Source organism: Cervus elaphus, chromosome 17, assembly GCF_910594005.1.
Source record: "Cervus elaphus chromosome 17, mCerEla1.1, whole genome shotgun sequence".
Taxonomy (NCBI): Eukaryota; Metazoa; Chordata; class Mammalia; order Artiodactyla; family Cervidae; genus Cervus; species Cervus elaphus.
Genome location: NC_057831.1, coordinates 9,942,899 through 9,966,857, shown reverse-complemented (window position 1 = coordinate 9,966,857; position 23,959 = coordinate 9,942,899). Strand labels below are relative to the sequence as shown.

At 38.6% G+C, this 23,959-nt stretch overlaps 1 long non-coding RNA gene across 1 annotated transcript; it reads left to right on the top strand.

The window, feature by feature from the left end:
• Positions 1 to 148: 148 nt before the first annotated feature.
• On the top strand, positions 149 to 23,635 carry LOC122673559. Its single transcript, XR_006334718.1, has 4 exons — positions 149 to 294; positions 10,186 to 10,202; positions 23,286 to 23,296; positions 23,625 to 23,635. It is a non-coding gene; the product is annotated as an uncharacterized LOC122673559 (long non-coding RNA).
• The last annotated feature ends 324 nt before the right edge of the window (positions 23,636 to 23,959 follow it).

Genomic DNA, 23,959 nt, shown 5'->3' with positions numbered 1-23,959 from the left:
TATTTTTGACTCCTTTGTTGACCATGATGGCTACTCCATTTCTTCTAAGGGATTCTTTCCCACAGTGGTAGATATAATGGTCATCTGAGTTAAATTCACCCATTCCAGTCCATTTTAGTTCGCTGATTCCTAAAATGTCGATGTTCACTCTTGCCATCTCCTGTTTGACCACTTTCAATTTGCCTTGATTCGTGGACCTACCATTCCAGGTTCCTATGCAATATTGCTCTTTACAGCATCGGACTTTACTTCCATCACCAGTCACATCCCCAACTGGGTGTTGTGTTTGCTCTGGTTCTATCTCTTTATTCTTTCTGGAGTTATATCTCCATTCTTTTCCAGTAGCATATTGGGCACCTAACAACCTGGGAAACTCATCTTTCAGTATCTGAACTTTTTGCCTTTTCATACTGTTCATGGGGTTCTCAAGCCAAGAATACTGAAGTGGTTTGCCATTCCCTTCTCCAGTGAACCACATTTTGTCAGAACTTTCCACCATGACCCGCCCATCTTGGGTGGCCCTAAACAGCATGGCTCATAGTTTCATTGAGTTACACAAGGCTGTGGTCCCTGTGATCAGTTTGATTAGTTTTCTGTGATTGTGGTTTTTATTTGGGGAGGCTGACGGATGAGTCATTCATTGTTGTCTCTTTAATATGGCCTGATAGTTTTTCTTTCAAATGAAATATTTATTCCATTTTGCTTTAATATTATTACTGATAATATTTCTGCTTAAAGTTTTATTTTTAAAAATTTATTAGTAAAATCAAAACCTGGAAGTAACCTGAATGCCTATGAATGTGTGAATGGATAGAAAAATTATTACATACACTGTTTTTGTTGTTCAATTGCCAAGATATGTCCCACTCTTTTGTGACCCCACTGAGCCTGTCAGGCTTATCTGTACGTGGGATTTCCCAGTCAAGAATACTGGAATGGGTCACCACTTACTTTTCCAGGGGATTTTCCCAACCCAGGGATCAAACCCATGTCTCCTGCATTGCAGGCAGTTTCTTTACCACTGTCACCAGGTAAACCCATTATATTCACTGCTCAATAATAAAGACATACCTCCAACAGCATGCATGAATCCAAAAATATTCACACTAAATGAAAGCAGTCAGACAAAAAAAGAGTATAGGTTGAATACTTATATAAATTTCTAGAAAATGTTCATTAAATCTATAGTGACAGCTGCTGCTGCTGCTGCTGCTAAGTCGCTTCAGTCGTGTCCAACTCTGTGTGACCCCATAGACGGCAGCCCACAAGGCTTTGTCGTTCCTGGGATTCTCCAGGCAAGAACACTGGAGTGGGTTGCCATTTCCTTCTCCAATGCATGAAAGTGAAAAGTGAAGTTGCTCAGTCCTGTCTGCAGATCAGTGTATATAAGGGAAGGGCTAGGATAAGAGGAATGGATTACACGAGGTAGAGAAAAGTTTGGGGGATGCTGGTGTGTTCATTTTCTTTATAGTAGTACAAACAGGTATAAACACATTTCAAAATATTTAAAAGTATACACTTTCTATGCAGCTTGCATGCATGCTTGCATGCTAAGTTGCTTCAGTTGTGTCTGACTCTTTGCTACCCTATAGACTGTAGCCACAAGGTTCTGCTGTCCATGGGATTCTCCAGGTAAGAATCCTGGAGTGGGTTGCCATGTCTTCCTCCAGGGGATCCTCCTGACCCAGGGATCAAACCCATATCTCTCAGGTATCCTGCATTGGCAAGTGGGTTCTTTACCAGTAGCACCACCTGGGAAGCCACTATGCAGCTTATTGTATGGAAATCATAACTTAATACAACCATCAAAAATTTTTAACTGCTAAGTATCAGAATTACATTCTAGATTTTAATACTATGGAAGTATAATTTCAAGTAGCATAGTATTTCTATATGTTTGAAATGAAAAAATTTCTGAGTTTTATTTAGAATATACTTCTTTATCATGACTAACTGGAAAGATTTTGTGCTAAGAATTAATCATAAACTTAATATTCCTTCCCAATCAAGATTCAATCTAAAGCAAACTTTTACAGGAAAACTTCCAAATTCTAAAAAAGAAAAAAAAAGTGTCTATAACTGCAATTTGGGGGCAGAAAAATCATTCAAGTTGAAAATTATCATAATTGTAACCATGCTGTCCAGGTGTATTTTCATTCTAAGGGAGAAGATAATGATCAGCTTGTGAAAGACATTAGTTCCCATCACTTGGTCCACACTTGGAAGAGCTGTCCTACAAGAGGAATAAAAAAATATCCTTTCAACAGCCAACTATCATTCCCATCCTCACCTGACACAAAAAGCTGTGTCATTTATTTTAGAAAGACACAGTTGCTTGATAATATCTGTTACATCCTCATCAGGTAGTTATTAATTGCTTATAGTAGTACTGAGGGGAAAGTCATAGCACCCTGTCAATTATTACACATAAAATACCAAAACAGAGAGGGGTCAGCTGTCACAACTTATGCCCTCCAAAATGTGAAATGAGTATGTGGAATGCCATTTGTTTTGCTCTTCTGAATCATCACCTCCCTTCTTAGAAACATCCTCTGTACGGAGAAGGCAATGGCACCCCACTCCAGTACTCTTGCCTGGGAAATCCCATGGACAGAGGAGCCTGGTAGGCTACAGTCCATGGGGTTGCGAAGAGTCGGACATGACTGAGCGACTTCACTTTCAGTTTTCACTTTTATGCATTGGAGAAGGAAATGGCAACCCACTCCAGTGTTCTTGCCTGGAGAATCCCAGGGTCGGGGGAGCCTGGTGGGCTGCCGTCTATGGGGTCGCACAGAGTCAGACACGACTGAAGCGACTTAGCAGCAGCAGCAGCAATGTGGGTAGAGGTCAAGAAGCGGAATGACAAATGCAGATGATAATAGTGTTCTTACTATTTCTAAGATCCAGTACATTATTTTGACTTTTAAGGTAGCAGTTATCACTTGTTTAGTTGCTAAGTCATGTCCAACTCTTTGGGTTCCCATGGACTGTAGTCCGCCAGGCTCCTCTGTCCATGGAATTATCCAGGCAAGAATACTGGAGTGCATTGCTATTTCCTTCTCCAGGGGATCTTCCCCACCCAGGGGTTGAACCTGTGTCTCCTGCAATGGCAGGCAGATTTTTAACACTAAGGTACCGGGGAAGCCCAGTTATCACTTAACATTTCAGTGATCATTTTTCTATGAGCAGTCTCATAAAGATGTCTCTCTGTGGATTAGTTTATAAATAATACTTTCTAACTCAGTGTCATTGGAAACAAAAAAAAAAAACTCGATGAATTTTTAATCACTTTTTTCAACTATTAAATCATTGATATCATTTTTCCTTTCCCTTGTATTATATGCATTTCTATTCCCAGGTATATATGTAGATGGCTGGTTGAAGAAAAATCAAGGTCCTAAAATTTTGGTTATTTTAATCTAAAAACATTACCAATTGAGTTACAGTGAGTCTGGGGCCAAACACAGTACAGTAACATTAGAGTCATTGAGCTAAGCCAAACAGTACTTTTCTCAAAATGTTTAAGCATGTTGGGACCATTCTTCACTAACACTAATAATAATTGCAGTTACCTATATAGAACTGACTAGATTGAAAATAAGAGTACTACTGAGTTCAGGAAGAGATGGCAAGAATACACAGAAGAACTGCACAAAAAAGATCTTCACGACCCAGATAATCACAATGGTGTCATCACTCACCTAGAGCCAGACATTCTGGAATGTGAAGTCAAGTGGGCCTTAGGAAGCATCACTAGGAACAAAGCTAGTGGAGGTGATGGAATTACAGTTGAGCTATTTCAAATCCTAAAAATGATGCTGAGAAAGTGCTGCACTCAATATGCCAGCAAATTTGGAAAACTCAGCAGTGGCCACAGGACTGGAAAAGGTCAGTTTTCATTCCAATCCCAAAGAAAGGCAATGCCAAAGAATGCTCAAACTACCACACAATTGCACTCATCTCATAAGCTAGTAAAGTAATGCTCGAAATTCTCCAAGCCAGGCTTCAGCAATATGTGAACCGAGAACTTCCAGATGTTCAAGCTGGTTTTGGAAAAGTCAGAGGAACCAGAGATCAAATTGCCAACATCTGCTGGATCATAGAAAAAGCAAGAGAGTTCCAGAAAAACATCTACTTCTGCTATATTGACTAAGCCAAAGCCTTTGACTATGTAGATCACCACAAACTGTGCAAAATTCTGAAAGAGATGGGAATACCAGACCACCTGACCTGCCTCTTGAGAAATCTGTATGCAGGTCAGGAAGCAAAAGTTAGAACTGGACATGGAACAACAGACTGGTTCCAAATAGGAAAGGAGTATGTCAAGGCTGTATATTGTCACCCTGCTTATTTAACTTATATGCAGAGTACATCATGAGAAATGCTGGGCTGGATGAAGCACAAGCTGGAATCAAGATTGCCGGGAGAAATATCAATAACCTCAGATATGCAGATGATACCACCCTTATGGCAGAAAGTGAGGAAGAACTAAAAAGCCTTTTGATGAACGTGAAAGAGGAGAGTGAAAAAGATGGCTTTAAATCTCAACATTCAGAAAACTAAGATCCGGTCTCTTCACTTCATGGCAAATAGATGGGGAAACAGTGGAAACAGTGGCAGACTCTCTTCTTTTGGGCTCCAAAATCACTGCAGATGGTGACTGAAGCCATGAAATTAAAAGATGCTTGCTCCTTGGAAGAAAAGTTATGACCAACATAGACAGCATATTAAAAATAAGAGACATTACTTTGCCCACAAAGGTCCATCTAGTCAAGGCTATGGTTTTTCCAGTGGTCATGTATGGTTGTGACAGTTGGACTATAAAGAAAGCTGAGCACCAAAGAATTGATGCATTTGAACTGTGGTGTTGGAGAAGACTCTTGAGAGTCCCTTGGACTGCAAGGAGATCAAACCAGTTCATTGTAAAGAAAATCAGTCCTTAATATTCATTCGAAGGACTGATGCTGAAGCTGAAACTTTTGCCACCTGATGTGAAGAACTGACTCATTTGAAAAGACCCTAATTCTGGGATAGATTGAGGGCAGGAGGAGAAGGGGATGACAGAGGATGAGATGGCTGGATGGCATCACTGACTCAATGGACATGGGTTTGAGTAAACTCCAGGAGTTGGTGATGGACAGGGAGGCCTGGCATGCTGCAGTCCGTGGGGTCGAAAAGAGTTGGACACAACTGAGCGACTGAACTGAACTGACTGAGTTCAGGAAGTAAAGGCAGCATGTGGTTTCATTTTTGAGTACGATATCTTTACACTATTTGAGAGAAATTCCATGCAATACGAGATCATCTGTACAGGCTCAGAGAACAAGAAACTTTGGGTACCTAGTGGAGTTAGGCAACAAAACCCACTACAGATCTTCCCTGTGTCCTAGACAGACCTACCATGGAATTCATGCATTCATGACAAGGTCTTACAAATGTCTACAAGTCATGAACTAGTCAGGGATATTTCAAATAAAATCTAGGCACTGCTCTAGTTTGTTCAGAGTTCAGAAAGTCAGTGGGAAACAAAATAACCAAGGTGGATTTTGGGAAGGGATGCTCCATGGAAGGCTGGAATAAGAGAATGAGGCAGGGCTCCTGTGAAGCCTCCTGCTGATGAATAGAAAGACGAGACCTGAGTGAACACGGGCCCTGATCCCAGGGGGAGCACTAATGGATGTACAGTGTGACACTGTAACCCTAACTATCCACCTTCAAAATGACTACATCCGGTCCTCGGGGAATCACTACCCCAGATGGATCTCCTGCGCTATGCCCTCAGAACAAAGGCAACTACACCCAAAAGCTGAGCCTACGTGCGTGTAACTGCCAGCATCAGAGATGGACCAGTTCAGGGTGCAGGGGGGATTTTGAGCAATGCAAGTGATTAAAGGAAAAGGAAAATCAATTACCATGTGAAGATATAAATATATACATATATATACGAGTGCAACAGATTCCTGGGTAGAGAAGCGTAATTCCTGGGTACAGTAAGCCACCGGTCTACCCCTGTCCCTCCTGCGTTCCCTCTCACAGCTCTGGAGGTCCTCTCCAGCAAGCAAGCACTGTCCAACGCTGCTCCTGGAGGCTGAGAAACCCAGTGTGGTACTTACATCAGGCACTATTTATGTGTTATAAGGCATCTGTTGAGGAAGGAGAATAGAACACATTTAAGTTGAATTTTCTGATTATTAAAAATCTAGGCAATGGCATGTGGGTCTCCATTTTGTACTTGTGTGCGTGCTAAGCTGCTTTGGTCATGTCCAACTCTTTGTGACCCTGTGGACTATAGCCCGCCAGGCTCCTCTGTCCATGGGATCCTCCAGGCAAGAAAGTGGGGTGGGTTGCCACGTCCTCCTCTGTCAATGGTGCCCATGTCCTCGAATGTCAGAGGCATTCATGGACAATTAGCGCAACAGCTCTGCAGTGGGGGCACCATGTGTACGGTAGGAACCAACACAATGCGGTAAAGCAATTCTCCTCCAGTTAAAAGCAGTGGAGGGGATTTCCCTGCTGGCTTAGAAGGATGAAAAGGAGCCAAGAGCCGGCAATAGAGAAAGCAGAAGAGCAACAAGGGCAAATGACCTCGATGCTGAGACCATACGGAAGTGCAGCAGCAGCCCTACTGGTATGAGACCACTTCATCCACCAGTGACCATACAGGGAAAATGCACTTACCTAAACCCCAAAACCAGGGTGCCTAACAGGAATCTGGGCAACATGTTAACGTGTGTGGGAACTATGTAAAATATCTCAGAGGGGATCCTGCGGAAAGCTCAGAACTTCTGCCAGTTATATAGGTGAGCAGAGCTCAGATTAACAAGGTCTGAGATGCTGCTGAAAACTAGACACACATGTTACCAGGAGGCAAAGGGGAGATAAACCAAAGCATTTGGTTATGACCATAACAAAGATGCATGTTTGTTATGTTTCATAAGAGGAAATCTAAACACTTCACGTGAATGTTTTAGCTAGGATTCACTCTGTCCATGTGAATTAGGATGTTGAGGGGAAAAACACATGCACCATAACTTTTTTTGTTGAAAAGGGTACACTGAAGTCAAAGCAGTTGTCCAAGGGTTCCTGGTCCTTTGTCATGGCAAACTAATATCTCTATTAGATTGTGCTATGTTATCCACATGATTAATTAACTGTACTTTAATTTTTATTAACATTTCCTAGTTTATTTCTTCTGAAACCTACAATGTGGTGAATTGTATATGTGAAAGAATTCTGAAATCCTAAGGTGTGAAAAGTGTCATTACTGACAAAGAGTTTAATAACAGGATACTGTGATTTATGATTTCCTGGCTAATGAATTTAAGATCTGTTTAGTTTTTATTAGGGGCAATAAAAATACTAATAATTTATGAGATTTCAAAATACAGTCAGAAAAATGCAGCTTCATTATTCTGATTCAATACTGCTCCAAATAAAATCAATGTAGCATCTACTATAAAAGAAGAGATTCTAACTGACATTGCTATCATATTTTGTCAAGATTCATCACTATTAATTTGAAAAGATTATATATCTACACAGAGAATTTTTTAAAGACTATCATGTTTACTAGAAAATACTCTTATTTTTAAACACAGCATAATTATAGATAAATTAAGCTGAATAAAATGATTTATTAGGTGTTTTAGCAGAAAATACTCATGTTTCCAGTATTATCCACCTGCTCACTATCTTCAGATAGTCATCAATTTTCAACAACTCTTTTTGGTAACTGAATGAAACTTTAAAATGGAAATCTGAAATCTTGTCACTGTATGACATAGCTTTGTTTTTTATAAACATCACATCAGATGTAGATTTAATTCAAAGAAGAGATGGAAGTAGAAAAGGTCTTGAGTGGGTTGGTTTCACTAAGCATACAAATATTTCACTGAAGACCTAGTAGTGCATACACGCTCTCCACATTAAATTTACGTGACACAGTATAAAAGGTATCATTTTCCCAGTGCAAATTACTTGGTTGACCACTGGTGTTTTTAAATTTTGGCTCGCTTTTCCCATCCCTACATACCAGCTACAAATCATGCCCATAAAAGAAGAGAAAATTTAAAACTTACAAACTTTTCAGGTATAATTCTAATCTTTGTGTTTGGCCTGAGGAAAAAATTAACAGATATGTAATGAGTAAAACTAAAAATAGCAAATCATACCTGACAGCACTGGCTGAAACCGAATAAGCTGACTGCCAGCCTAATTGGTGACAGGACTTCTTCCCAATGAAAGCTTACCTTTTACGTTTTCTTTGAAGATAGAAGGCAGTTCCTAGGATCAGCTCTTACAAGCCACAGGATTAGGCACAGGCTGAAGTGTCCCTAGGGGAGGAAATCACTTCTCAGCCGGCTATCAGTCCTGGGGAACCTATTCTCCACCAGCAGGTCCAAGATTGACTAGGTCGTCAAACTCTATGTAGTCAGTCGTGAGGGGCAGGCTTTACTGAGGCAGAGTTAGGAAGTATATATTGAAATTTAGGAAGGTAATAAAAATAAATTGCAAAATATCATAGGAACTGTTATAATTAAAGTTAATATATTCATATCCAGGCATAATAAGTTTCATAAAATATGCCAATAATTAATATACCACCAAATGCAAACTCCATAAGATTGGAGATTTCTGTCTTTTTTGCTTACTACTTAGATGGAAAGGTAGAGGTCCTCTCAGAAATGCAGAAATAATCACATAAGTTGACTTCAATGACACTGTGAGTACATTTACATACAAATTTCAAGAATAATTCAGAAATACACATATACACCTCTTCAACAGCCAATTCTAATTACTGTGTATTCTATATTTGCAAATTCGTCTACCTGCTAAAATGTATGTAGAACCCCTAAAGCAATACTTGAAGTACTTTCATAGACATGTATAGAGCTCCAAAAAATTTGGATCTGCTTAGTTTCAGCTGAGATCAACCAAGGTGACACTCTGCCATCTTGTTTCAGTTCGCACATGTAAACAAGTAGCTTATTCATGGCTTATCCAGAACCACATATTTTCAAGGTTTTTTGATGATGTGATTTTGTTGATGAGTTTTCTGTTTAAAATGGCCCTATGGTATATTGCTTAAGCATTGTCTAGTGTTCATAAGTGCAAGAAAGCTGTGATGTGCCTTACAGAGAAAATATATGTGTGGGATAAACTTCATTCAGGTATGAATTATAGTGTTCTTAACCATGAGTTCAATGTTAATGAACCAACAATACAATGCATTCTGAAAAAGGAAGCAGAAATTTGCCCATTTGTATGTAGGATGTTCCAAAAAGTGCTAAAATAACATCTATATGTGTGATTAAACTAGGGAAAAACAGATAAATCTGTGAATTTGTGAGCTGATAACTGAATTTAAAGGAAAAAAAAAGCATAGTGGACAGTTTTTGTGAGGCTCAAAGTGAAAGAAAATTATAGTCATGTTACCCAGGAAAATGCTAAGTCCTTCTCCGCTAGCGCTGGCTGTCTCATATTTCAAATGGTGATATGGTAAGGAAAGTGTTAAATACACAGGTAAAACAGGTTCCAATAAGGAGAGTACAGAAGAAATTTTAAAATATCTGCAAGTGATTTACAGAATAGTAGATTTTCAAAGCTGGTAAGACATACAAGGATACTGGCAATTAACCTAGATAACACAAATGGCTTCCATTTGGTTTTAATCCTCTGGTTTTAAATCATTCAAAAATATGCAATGAATTATTTGTAATAAATGCATATTAAATAAGGTATCTGCAAACAGAAGTACACATAAAACAAGGTTATATATTGTTTAATTGATAAAAATTGTGTGAACAGAGGCTCACAGGAACTTAATCCTCTATTTCCCATGCCAGTTTATTCAACGTTCATGACAATTTTATAGAACTTAACTGCCATTAATAAATAGAACTGTGTGTCCATATAGATATATACAGGGCTTCCTAGGTGGCTCAGTGGTAAAGAACATGCCTACCAATGCAGGAGATACAGGAGATATGGGTTCGATCCCTGGATCTGGAAGATCCCCTGGAGTAGGAAATGGCAACGCACTCCAGTATTCCTGTCTGGAAAAGTCTATGGACAGAGGAGCCTGGCGGACTACAATCCATAAGATCACAAATAATCAGAAACAGCTGTATACACACACATACACATATATACAACTGATACTGTATGTTATAGTATACACAGTCTGTGTGTGTGTGTGTGTGTGTGTGTGTGTGTGTGTGTGTGTGTGTTCTCCCCTAGTGGCACAGACAGTAAAGAATTAGCCTGCAACGTGGGAAATCTGGGTTCGATCCCTGGGTTAGGAAGATCCCCTGGAGGAGGGCAAAGCATCCCACTCCAATATTCTTGCCTGAAGAATCCCCTGACAGCCTAGTGGGCTACAGTCCATGGGGTTGCAAAGAGTCAGACATGACCAAGCAATTAAGCACAGCGCACACACACACACACAAACATACACACACACATACATACACACACATACACACAAAAAAAACCACACACATACACACACATATACACATACACAGGCATAAACACACACATACACACACACAAACATACACACACACAGACATAAACACACACAGACATACACACACACAGACATATGCACACACATACACACACAGATATAAACACACACACATACACACAGAGACATATACACACACACATACACACACATACATAAACACACACACATACACACACAGACACACACACATACACACACAGACACAAACGCACACATACACACACACAGACATAAACACACACATACACACACATAAACACACATACATACACATACACGCATATAAACACACATACACAAACACATGCACACACACACAAAGACATACACACACATACACACCCATGAATACACACACACACACATACACATAAACACACATACACACACATAAATGCACACACATGCACACACATGAACACATACATATACACACATGAATATACACACACACATACACACATAAACACACACACACAAACACACATAAATACACATAAACACACACAAACACATACACGACCATACGCACACATGAACATACACACATATACACACATAAACGCACACATGAACATACACACATACACACATGAACATACACACATACACACACAAATACACACATAGACACACACACATACACACACACACACACACACACACACACGGGGCTTCCCTTGTAGCTCAGTCGGTAATGAGTCTGCCTGCAATGCAGGAGACCCAGGTTCAATCCCTGGTTAGGGAAGATCCCCTGGAGAACAAAATGGCAACCCACTCCAGTATTCTTGCCTGGAGAATTCCAGGGACAGAGGAGCCTGGCGGGCTACAGTCCATGGAATTATAAGAGTCAGACATTAATTAACAACTAAACCACCATATATATACATGTAAGTGTGTACACACACCCACACATACATACACACAGACAAACGTTTTGTGTGTGTGTGTGAGAGAGAGACAAATAGGCTCAGGCCAGTAGAACTGGATATTTAAACCACATAAATGATGTTATGATAACTTAATATGTGAAAGAAAAAGAAACTCATCTGTGCATATTTCTTTCTTTGACGTTGGCAATCGTTGGTGAATTCCCAGATATCAGAATCAATCCCCCTTTTTTGTGCTCCTTGAATTCAGGGCTAAACAGGACATGCTTGCTCCTTGAAATGTGTTTGATAAAGCTAGTCAGAGAAATGTTACAAAGTCGACATTACTTGCTACAGGTTCTGCCTTAATCTGTAAAAAGTAATACTTTTGGTGCTGCTATAGATCTTTTTTAATACCCCTTGCACTAGGCACTCAACATGATGTAGAAATTCTATCTGCAATGTGGAAATAAACAAAGATTATCAAATGAGGACAATCAGAGACTATTTCCAGAGCTGGCTATAACAAGGGAGTCAGCCACCATAACTTGCATGTTAGGACAAATAATGACCCCCTACAAAGATCTTACATTAGTCAAGGTCTTCCACAGAAACAAAGCCAATAGAAGATACAGATCGAGCTAGATGGAAAAGTATATAGGCATATAGATAGGTATATAAGTATATATATATATTTACACAGACACACATAGAGAGAAAGATTATGATAAGGAGTTGGATCACTCAGTAAACATGAAGTTACTGTAAAAATTTGGCCAAGAAGCCCCAAGATCTGTAGCTGGCAAGCTAAAGGCCCGAGAGAGCCAATGGCGAAATTTCTAGTCCAAAGACAGAAGGCCAATGTCCCAGCCAAACAATAAGTCCAGCAAAGTTCCTTACTGGGCTCCTTGTTTGATTCAGATTTCCTACTGAATGGATAAGGAACATCCATATTAGGAAAGGCAATCTATTTTACTAAATCTGCTGATTCAAAAGTTACTCTCATCCAAAAACACTCTCATGAACACACACAAAATAATGTTTGGCCACATATTTGGCAACCCCATGACACATGAAATTAACCATCACAGATGTTCACAGCTAATACCTGAGACCTACGAGTATGTTGCCTTTCATGGAAAAATGGACTTTGCAGGTATGTTTAACTTAAGGAACTTGAGATGAAGAAATTAGCTTAGATAATAAAATGGGCTGAATATAATCACAAGAGTCTTTATAAGAGACTCAGAGCAGAAGAGACGCGACAGCAGAGGCAAAGGTCAGAGATATGCAACCACAAGTCAAAACCTGCTGACAGCCCGCAAGAGCTGATAAAGACAAGGAATGCATTCTTCCCTAAAAATTCTAGCTGGACAACTACTCTGCTGACACCTTGATTTTAGGCTCATAAGAGACATTTTGGACTTCTGACTTCCAGAATGCTAAAATAATAAATGTGTGTGTTTTAAGCCAGCAAATGTGTGGTGATTTGTCATGCAGCCATAGGAAACTAAAACAAGTTGCATCTGACATAAGCTCAAAGGCAGGCAGCAAAGTTAGAAGGTTTTACAGCGCACAAAGAGGAAGGCTGTTGGTGAAAGGGGGCATAGGGTAACTCAAAATGGGACATCTTGTGCAATTCATTTGTGAATGTATTTGGCCCCCTTGATTGTTCCTAACTTGGAAACAGGGAAGCTGGCAATCATTGGCCATGTCCATTTTGATCTGGGCTGACTACTGCAGAACTTGTTGCTCCTGGACTAGCTGCTGCAGAAATTGTTGGTCAAGGCTCTGCTATCCTATTTGATTAAGAAAAGAGTTCCTCTGGAACCTTAAGAAACAGATCTTTCCTGTGTACTGTTTATTACATTTTCACTATTTCCAATGAGAAGTAACACCTATTGTTGTTCCACTAAAGGTAACATCTTTTATATCTCGCTCTCATATCTTTTCTTCTGTTTTCTTTTTATCTTCATCTTCACATGTCTGATGACATCTTCATGATGTCTCTACGTGTGGTTAAATTTGTATCTACCTTGTTTAGATTTCACTAACTTTCTTGCATATGTGGGTTAATATCTTTCAAAAATTTTGAGAAGTCTTTATTCTTCATGTGGTCAAATGACCTGGGTTCTCTCTCACCTCTCCTGTGGTACTGCAATTACACATATGTTAGGTCCTCTGATGTCATCCTATAGCTGCTAGTGTTCTGATTGTCCTTCTTATTTATTTGCCTTCAAGTTTTATGAATGGATTCACTAGAAAAGAGAAAATCCAAATGGACACCTAACATATGAAAAAATGTTCAACCTTATAAACATCAGAGAAATTAAATGTAAAGTTAGATACTACTATATACCACCAGAATGGTTAAAATTTAAAAGGACACAAATTATCAACTATTAGTTTTGATGTATAATAACCAAAATACCTTGATCCTATATAATGCCAAGCCTTCTCTTTGAGAACTGGATCCCACCCTCATATTATTCCACCAATTGTCACTATCTCATTATAAAGTTTTCCCTCTCTTCTGGATCATACTAATAATTATAAAGCAAACCAAAACCAAAATTCTTCTCTTAGTCCTAAGTCCCTCTTGTGTAACTACCTCTCTTCTGTGCTTGCATTCATACTCCCTTGGAGATCTCATTTGGTATTATGGTTTTTAAATAATCTGTATCTTGATGACTCACAAACTTATACTTTTAATTCTATCTCCTAAACTTCAAATTCATAAAGCTCTCTCCATTCTACTTGGATGTCTTATAGATATTTGAAACTTAAACTCCTGACATCCACACAATCTTGAATAAAGCTGCTTTTGTTAGTAAATGCAACTTTATCTATCTAATAGCTTAGTCCAAAGACCTTGGAGTGATCTCTGACTCTTCTCTCACACCTCAGCTTATCTTTCCAAACAAAGAGAGTTTTACCTTGAGGATACATCTAAAATGAAGATCACATCTTATCTCTACTATTTCAATCCCGTTTCAAGCAATAGTCACTCACCCTGTTTTCCACCTGAAAGTCCTATAATCTGTTGACAACACAGCACACAGAATAATCTTTTTAAAACCGAAGATTCTGTCACTCATCTTCAGCTCTCCAATGACTTCTCATTTGTGGTTGTCGTTCAGTCACTCAGTCATGTCTGAGTCTTTGAGACCCCATGGACTGCAGCCAAGCAGGCTTCCCTGTCCTACACTATATCCTGGAGTTTGCTCAAACTCATATCTATTGAGTCAGTGATGACATCCAACCATCTAATCCTCTGTATCCCCTTCTCCTCCTGCCCTCAATCTTTCTTAGGCTCAGGGTCACTTCCAATGGGTCCGTTCTTCACTGATGTGAAGTTCTTCACCTGATGGTGGTCAAAGGATTGGAACTTCAGCTTCAGCATCAGTCCTTCCAATGAATATTCAGGGTTGATTTCCTTTAGGATGGACTGGTTTGATCTCCTTGTTGTCAGTGGGACTCTCAAGAGTCTTCTCCAGCACCAAAATTTGAAGCATCACTTCATCACTCAGCCTTCTTCATGGTACAACTCTCACATCCTCACAGGACCATGGAAAAGCCATAGCTTTGACTATCTGGACTTTTGCTGGCAAAGTGATGTCTCTGCTTTTTAATATGCTGTCTAGGTTTGTCAGAGCTTTTCTTCCAAAGAGCAAGAGTCTTTTAATTTTATGGCGGCAGTCACCATCTACAGTGATTTTGGAGTCCAAGAAGATAAAGTCTGTCACTATTTCCATTGTTTCCCCATCTATTTACCATGAAGTGATGGGACCGGATGCCATGATCTTTGTTTTTTGAATTTTTAGTTTTAAGCCAGCTTTTTCACTCTCGTCTTTTACTTTCATCAAGAGGCTCTTTAGTTCCTCTTCATTTTCTGCTGTAAGGGTGGTGTTATCTGCGTATCTGAGGTTATTGATATTTCTCCTGGCAATCTTGATTCCAGCTTGTGCTTCATCCAGCCTGGCATTTTGCATGATATACATACAAGTTACAAGTTAACTAAGCAGTTAACTAAGTTAGTTAACTTAGTTCGTTAGTTACTAATTTAACTAAGCATACAAGTTAACTAAGCAGAGTGACAATATACAGCCTAGACGTACTCCTTTCCTTATTTTGAACCAGTCCGTTGTTCCATGTCCAGTTCTAACTGTTGCTTCTTGACCTGTACATAGGTTTCTCAGGAAGCAGGTCAGGTGGTCTGGTATTCCCATCTCTTTAAGAATGTTCCACAGTTTGTTGTGATCCACACAATCCAAGGCTTCAGCATAGCCAATGAAGCAGATGTTTTTCTGGAAATCCTTTGCTTTTCCTATGATCTAACAGATAGCAATTTGATCTCTGGTTCCTCTACTTTTTCTAAATCCAGCTTGTACATCTGAAAATTCTCAGTTCATGTACTGTTGAAGCCTAGCTTGAAGGATTTTGAACATTACCTTGCTTTCAGAATAAAAGCCAAGGCTCTTACAACTTCTCCCAAATCTCTAATGACCTCATCCTCATCTGTCTGACTCCATCTCCTATATTCACTTTATGTCCTTCATGAGCGTTAAGAATTTTATTATATAAACCCAAACCTCACAAATTTTATTATCCTGAAGTAATAGTAGACAATGGAAAAAATATTATTCTAGTAAAAAGTATTGAATAATTTCAATTATATATTTTACTACTTTTTAAAAATAAGAACTTAGGTTGTTATTGGCCTATATTTAATTTTAATGGTCAAGAATAAAACATTATAAAATGAACTAGCCCATTAGTTACTGTATCTCTAAGCTTCTTTGCAATGTGATTTAAATATAAAATCAGGTCTGAGACTGAAATCTTGCAACTTTAAGTGAACATTGAATCTCCTTTTACAATATTCTCAAGTACTTAATCATTGCTATTTTATAAGGATTATGAATAATATTCACAAAGCATCAAGATTACGTTTTCACTAATATTTGTGGGTAGAATACATAAATTTCCCTATTGGAGAGATTTATCCATTAAAATAAAAGCATTTTAATAATAGTATTTATTTTATAGTATTTCCTCTTAAATCAACTTGTATAAAATGTTTCTCTCTCTCAATGTTCATTTTATGAAGTCTTAACAATAGACTGTTGATCATACTCTACTAAAATAAAATAGTATGTGTGAACTAATAAGAAATATAGTGCTTATTCTTCCAGTTCCTGACAGAGTCCCCTAAAATCCTTGCAATCTCCTGAGTGATAGGGGTAGTAAACTCATCTTGTGTTCTCGTATTTGGACTTTTAAACTCAGTTCCTGATAAAAGATCTTCTAAGACCCTTGGAATCTCCAGAGTGATGTGTCTTTTTGTATGCTAAAAAGATGTGTGGTGACTGGGGGTCCCTATATAAATTGGGGACTGGGGATGGTCACCAAAAAGACCATGCCATTATCAGAAGCTTAAAACTTTCAGCCCTAACCTTCCTCCCCAAGGGAGGAGAGAAGGCTGGAGAATGAGTATTAACTCAGCTAAAGGAACTATGCCTACATGATAGAGCCCCAACAACTTCTAGATTGCACAGGAGGTTCAGAAAGCGTAGAGGCTGATGAACACACTCCTGTCTGAGTGGTAGGACACTCTGTCCCAGAGGCGCCAAAGCTGTGCCAAAGACCCTTCAAGACCTTGCCCTACATGCTTCTTCATCTGGCTGCTCATCTGTATCTTTTATGACAACCTTTGTAATAAACCAGGAAACGGAAGTGTTTCCCTAACTCTGCGAGGTTAATGAGAAGGGGGTGTGGAAATCCCTGGTCTGTGGCCAAGTTGGACAAAAGTTTAGATAACCAAGGACCCACCTCTTATGACTGGCATCTAAAGTGGGGTCTAGACTTATAGGACTGAGGCCCCAACATATGGGACCTGCACTAACTCCAAGTAGCTAATGTCAGAATTGCTCGCTATGGAAAACTACACATTTAATGTCAGAAGTGTTGTGGATAGTACAAAAATAATTTTCCTTTCAGCATGATTACACACTTTCAGAAGTGAAGTTGAGATCTTCTTCAATTTATTCAACTACTGTGAGCCAGACACCACACTGTGTGCACAACCAACACGGGAACCATCCTCTCAGAGCTCACAACAGAGCACAGTCTTACCCTTTTGTGACATTCATACTACCGATCCATCCAACAAACATCTGAAAGACAGAAATGTAATACTGAGAATCTCAAGTAAGAAAGACATACCACATCTTATCCGTTTAAGTCATACTCCATGATTAGCATAGTGCCTAGCCTGTGTTAGACCCTCAATGAATGTACAGTGAGGCAGTTATCATTCTTAAGAGGCAATATCTTGTCTTATTTGTTTATATATGGTAAAGAATTTGCCATAATGGTAAATGGTAAAGAATTTGCCTGTAATGGAGGAGACCAAAGTTCGATCCCTGGATTGGGAAGATCCCCTGGAGAAGGAAATGGCAACCCACTCCTATATCCTTGCCAGGAAAATCACATGGACAGAGGAGCCTAGCGGTCTACAAGTGGGTGGGGTTGCAGAGTCGGACATGAATGAGCACATACGCATGCACACCACAAGCAACTTTACTATTCTTACTTCAAGTTTCATTTCATTACTTTACCACATTTGACAAAGAATATCACTATTAGTAAGGAGAAAGAAGGAACATAATATTTCTTGACCACTTGCTCTGGGCAAGACACTGTAAGAACTCCACGTGCATTATGCCATGAGATTATCATAACATCACAAAGAAATAATCACTTCTACGCCCCATTCTACAGATGGGGGACTAATGATGACAAGGAGTGAACCCAGATTATCTGGCTCTAGAGACAGTACTTTTAAACACTATGATGTCTAATCCTAATGTTCATTATTTGCACAGTCGGTACAAACCGTGTTATTTTCATTCAGTAAGCCTAGTCTCCCCATCTAGATGGATCATAGGTCCCAGTTTTCCCAGTTCACCCAAGTTATACTTGTTACCTGACTTAATTATTAATAGTGCCCCCATTTTACTCTCAAAGGTATCTGAATATTGATGACAAATCATAAGATCGTTTTAACTCTTATTTCATCTACATCTAACTAATCAGCCCTCATAATGGTTTTCCCTGGTGGAGCAACCTCTCCAGAGAATGTTGTTTGGAAAGCCGTCTTTGCCTCTTCCCTAAGTCACTTTCTTTACCTTTCACAGAGAAGAACTTGACTCAAGTTTTCATAGGGACATCTTTAATTAACAACATAGCATAATGGCATTTTTCTTACTTGAAAATCTCTCAGCAATCTAAAATAAGTCTCTTGATTTATTAAGCAGCATTTTTAAACTGTTTATTTTAGTACAATTTTTTTCATTTTATATAATGTGATCTTGGACCGTACACTGTACTGTTCTGTTTGTTCATTTTCTTACCAGCATTATCTTTTTTTCAGGAAATGTTCAAGCCACTTAAAATGAAACATGTGTGCAAAGTTGGTTAGAAAAAAAAACCTGGATAAAAGAGAAAAAACTTGTAAATATGATAAGAGAAATTGTCAAAACACTATTTCTGCTGTGGCAAATTATCACAAATTTGGTTACTTAAAAAACACAAACCTACTCCCATACAGTTCCAGATATTAGAAGTCCAACATGGATCTCAGTGAGCTAAGAGACAACTACCAAATTGGAATTCCAGGAGGAGAAAACAAAGATAGAAAAGAAATATTTGAGCAATCATTAAATAATATTCTAAAATTAATATTAGACACCAAATTAAAACAAAGATAAAAAAATAAAACTGCATCTAGGCATATCATATTCAAACTGCCAAAGAGCAAAGTAAATACAACATCTTGAAAGAAGCCAGAGGATAAGACAATTTATCTACACAAGATTAAAGATAACAACTACACCTGACTTATTCAGGGAAAAAACCCAAGAAAGGAGAATAGAGTGAGACATTTAAAGCATACAGAGAACAAAGCAAAACAAAAACTCCTAGAATTCTGTATTGCAGACATGTTAAAAGAATGACTTCAAAGAGAAGGAAAACAATACAGATCAGAAAATCAAACCTACACAGAAACAAGAACACTGCAGGAGGAACAAGCTAAGATGCAACCTGTACTTTTCTTTTTCTTAACTGATCTAACATTTGTTGAAAATAATAATAGCAATAGTGGATTCAAATACATAAATATATATATTTGAACAGCATGTGTGTGTATATATATATAAAACTATATATATAAACTGCTTCTGCTGCTGCTAAGTCACTTCAGTCGTGTCTGACTCTGTGCAACCCCATAGACGGCAGCCCACCAGGCTCCCCCGTCCCTGGGATTCTCTAGGCAAGAACACTGGAGTGGGTTGCCATTGCCTTCTCCAATGCATGAAAGTGAAAAGTGAAAGTGAAGTCACACATTTGCTTGTCCATCACCAGCTCCCAGAGCTTGTGCAAACTCATGTCCATTATGTTGGTGATGCCATTCAACCATCTCATCCTATGACATCCCCTTCTCCTCTTGCCTTCAATCTTTCCCAGCATCAGGGTCTTTTGCAATGAGTCAACTCTTTGCATCAGGTGGCCAAAGTATTGGAGCTTCAGCTTCAGCATCAGTCCTTCCAATGAATATTCAGTACTGATTTCCTTTAAAATTGACTGGTTTGATCTCCCTGCAGTCCAAGGGACTCTCAAGAGTCTTCTCCAACACCACAGTTCAAAAGCATCAGTTCTTCGGTGCTCAGCTTTCTTTATAGTCCAACTCTCACACCCAAACATGACTACTGGAAAAACCATAGCCTTGACTAGATGTATTGTGCATATAAGTTAAATAAGCAAGGTGACATTATGGAGCCTTAATGTACTCCTTTTCCAATTTGGAACCAATATGTTGTTCCATGTCTTGCTCTAATTGTTGCTTCTTGACTAACATACACATTTCTAAGGAGGTCTGGTATTCCCATCTCTTTAAGAATTTCCCACAGTTTCTTGTGATCCACACAAAGGCTTTAGTGTAGTCAATGAAGCAGAAGTAGACGTATTTCTGGAATTCTCTTGTTTCTCCAATATGCAGATCAGGAAGCAACAGTTAGAACTGGACATGGAACAACAGTTCAGTTCAGTTCAGTCACTCAGTCATGTCCGACTCTTTGCAACCCCATGAACCGCAGCACATCAGGCCTCCCTATCCATCACCAACTCCCAGAGTTTACTCAAACTCATGTCCATCAAGTTGGTGATGCCATCCAGCCATGGAACAACAGACTGGTTCCAAATAGGAAAAGGAGTACATCAAGGCTGTATATTGTCACCCTGCTTCTTTAACTTATATGCAGAGTACATCATGAGAAATGCTGGGCTGGATGAAGCACAAGCTGGAATTAAGATTTCCAGGAGAAATATCAATAACCTCAAGTATGCAGATGACACCACCCTTATGGCAGAAAGTGAAGAGGAACTGAAGAGCCTCTTGATGAAAGTGAAAGAGGAGAGTGAAAGAGTTGGCTTAAAACTCAATATTCAGAAAACTAAGATCATGGCATCCAGTCCCATCACTTCGTGGCAAATAGATGGGAAACAACAGAAACAGTGTCAGACTTTATTTTTGGGGGCTCCAAAATCACTGCAGATGGTGAGTGCAGCCATGAAATTAAAAGACACTTGCTCCTTGGAAGGAAAGTTATGACCAACCTAGACAGCATATTAAAAATAAGAGCCATTACTTTGCCAACAAAGGTCTGTCTAGTCACAGCTGTGGTTTTTCCATTATTCATATATGGATGTGAGAGTTGGACTATAAAGAAACCTGAGCACCAAGGAATTAATGCTTTCGAACTGTGGTGTTGGAGAAGACTCTCTAGAGTCCCTTGAACTGCAAGGAGATCAAACCAGTCAATTCTAAAGGAAATCAGTACTGAATATTCATTGGAAGGACTGATGCTGAAGCTGAAACTCCAATACTTTGGCCACCTGATACAAAGAACTGACTCATTTGAAAAGACTGTGATGCTGGGGAAGATTGAGGGAGAGAGAAGAAGGGGATGACAGAGGATGAGATGGCAGGATGGCATCACCAACTCAATAGACATGAGTTTGAGTAAACTCCAGGAGTTGTCGATGGACAGGGGGGCCTGGTGTGCTACAATCCATGGGGTCGCAAAGAGTTGGACACAACTGAGTGACTAAACTGAACTGATGGTCAGGCCCATGCTCAGTAAATCTTTAATCCAGTCTTCTGTTGATGGTGAGACTGTGTTCCCTCCCTGTAGTTTGATCTCAGGTTAAACTATGGTAGGGGTAATGACTGCAATGGCAACCTGTTTCAAAAGGACTTATACCACACTGGGCCCTGTCTTTTGTATTCAGTACCCCTGACCCTACGCCTCTGCCAGAGACTCCTGGACACTCACAGGCAAGTCTAGCTCAGTCTCTTGTAGGGAACAGGAACTCCCATTTACTGCTAGTAGGAGTGCAAAACTGTACAATCACTATGGTAAACAGTTTGGCAGTTTTTCAAAGCTAAACATAATGATGTGTCAATATAGTTCATTGCAACAAATGTACCTACCACTCTGTTAAGTGATTTTGATAGGTGGGAAGGCTGTGTGTATAGGAATAAAGAATATATAGGAAATCTCTGTATCTTCTACTCAGTTTTGCTGTGAACCTAAAACTACTTTAAAAAATAAAGTCTATTAAAAAATTAAAGTAAAATAATTTTAAAGAAAAGGTCCCAGTGTTTGCTCTAGACAGAAGTTTTGTATCTGGATCAATCTAATAGAATATTTTAGTTTTCACATTTTCATTATAGAAATTTTCAGTATCTATATATTATTCTATAAAATAATTAAAAACAAGCATTGTTTTTGATTTGCATGATATAGGGTTCAGCATTATTCATTATTTTTAGATACCTAGAATTTTAAAAGATAAAAAAACTAAGTAGGGGTAATATATAATAAATATAGGAACAACATAGGGATAAGGGATTAAGAGATACAAACTATTAAGTATAAAATAAGCTATAAGGATATGTTGTACAACAAGGGGAATAAAGCAAATATTTTATAATAACTATAAATGAAGTATAATCTTTAAAAATTGTTAACCAGTATATTATACACCTATAACATATAATTTAAATTTTTTGAGTAAGATATTAAAGGACAAGGGAATTTATAGGTCTCACCTCTCCCTACCCCCTAAAAAGCAGAATTTGCCCAAAGGGCACCTTTTCTTCTACATACTCTTAGAGGATATTCTGGAACATTCTGCAAAGCCATAGAAGGATTTAATAAATATTTTATTCATTAAATGCAAAAGGGATTCACAAATCAAAGAAATGTCATTGCTCTTGAAGACAACATGCTTAGATAAATACTTTGCCCCATCCCAGAAAGGTATATGACCCATTATCAATTAATTATTAAAGCACTTACCTACCAAATGCTCACCCACCATTAACACTGGATGTGATATAAGGACAGACAAGACTTGGCTCTGTTATCTTTCAGGGAAAGAGAAGATATAAAGAAGGCCTTAATAGGGAGATCATATATGAATGGCAGAATGGGTGAAACAGGGAGTAGAGATTTACTAACTTAAATATAATTGTTTTATTGCATTTGTATGTAAAGTTTAAATTAATGACATGACTGTCTTCTCTACCTACCCATAAAGACTCAAGTCACATTTCTTATTACTAATTTCCATAAGCAAAATACTGGTTATAAAATTATCTGTGCTATAAATCCCTTTGCAATATATAGGCACTTACATTTACATTTACATATGAATACATATATATATATATATAATACATCACTGAATATGTGTGAAAAAATAAAAGAATTTTATTGATATTAATAAATATATATGCATAAAATATAGAGGTATGTTAGAAGTCTGAATGTATATATAAAAAACTTCGCAGCATCCCTGGTAGCTCAAGTGGTAAAGAATCTGCCTGCCAGTGCAGGAGATGGATTCGATCCCTGGTCTGGGGAGACCCCACATGGCAACTAAGCCTGCGGGCCTCAACCATCGAGCCTATGCTCTAGAGCCCAGGAGCCACAACTACCAACACCAGCACGCCCTAGACCCACGCTCCACAACAAAAGAAGTCCCTGCAATGAGAAGCCTGCACACTGCAGCAGATAGTCCCCGCTCAGCACCATAGAGAAAAGCCCTCTCAACAAAGACCCAGCAGAGCCAAAAATAAAAGAATTAAGGAAAACAACAACAAAAACTTCAGCAGTGGTTATTCCTAAATAATCGATAAAATTTTGACTGTGGTTCTTCCTATTTTATAGTTTTGTTCTTATTTTCCAGTGACCATGCATTAAATTCAAAATCATGAAAAATAATATGCTCATTTTCTAAAATTTTAAATTTACACAGTAAAACAATCATCGTCCACCATGAAATTTACAGTAGTTTCTTAAAAGGATAAAGGATAAAAAAAGGATAGTAGTTAGGAAAGTAAAAGATTCCAACAAAATACTTTTATCATAGATTCTTTTAAGATCTGAATATACAAACTTGAACTAATTGTAATAATTTTAAA